Source organism: Sinocyclocheilus anshuiensis, unplaced genomic scaffold (assembly GCF_001515605.1).
Source record: "Sinocyclocheilus anshuiensis isolate Anshui unplaced genomic scaffold, SAMN03320099.WGS_v1.1 scaffold1734, whole genome shotgun sequence".
Taxonomy (NCBI): Eukaryota; Metazoa; Chordata; class Actinopteri; order Cypriniformes; family Cyprinidae; genus Sinocyclocheilus; species Sinocyclocheilus anshuiensis.
In genome coordinates this window covers 290,799-291,415 of record NW_015544334.1, presented here as the reverse complement: position 1 = coordinate 291,415, position 617 = coordinate 290,799, and the positions used below count along the sequence as shown (strand labels likewise).

The window sequence follows — 617 nt, the reverse complement described above, 5'->3', positions numbered from 1 at the left end:
GAGGGTAAACCCTTTGAAGGGATTAGGGCATAGGGATGAGCCTTTCCAAATGGAACGCAGGGATAAAGAGCTGTTTACTTCATTCCTGAATGAATCAGCCGTTTGAATGAATCAACTCATAAAGACATTTAACGCCACCTGCTGGTAGTTTTAGTTTCTTCTTTAGAGTAACATTTAATTTATTAAAAAAAAAAAAAAAAAAAACATTAAAGGGACAGTTCACCAAAAAGAAATAAATAAATAAATGTAATCATTTAGGCTACTCACCCTCATGTTGTTTCAAACCTGCATGACTTACTTTCTTTTGCACAACATAAAATATGGTATTTTGAAAACTTTACTTACCAGTGACTTTCATTGCATGAACAAAAAATACTGAGATGTTTCTCAAATTATCTTCTTTTATGTTGCATACTTTATGTTAGGCCGTTGTAGCCTAAACATTTAACACAATAATAGCTTTACATTATCTTTTTTTTGGGTATTTTCACAGCCAAATTTAGTTTGCGATTAATTCGATTAATCAATCACAGCTCCCTGTAATTAATTAGATTAAAATTTTAACAGCCGTAATATATATATATATATATATATATATATATATATATATATATATA

At 29.2% G+C, this 617-nt stretch overlaps 1 protein-coding gene across 1 annotated transcript in view; it reads left to right on the top strand.

Annotated features, from left to right (window-relative positions):
* The window catches only part of LOC107698144 (poly(rC)-binding protein 3-like), a 19,930-nt gene that overhangs the window by 5,036 nt on the left and 14,277 nt on the right, over positions 1 to 617 (top strand). The window lies entirely within an intron of this gene.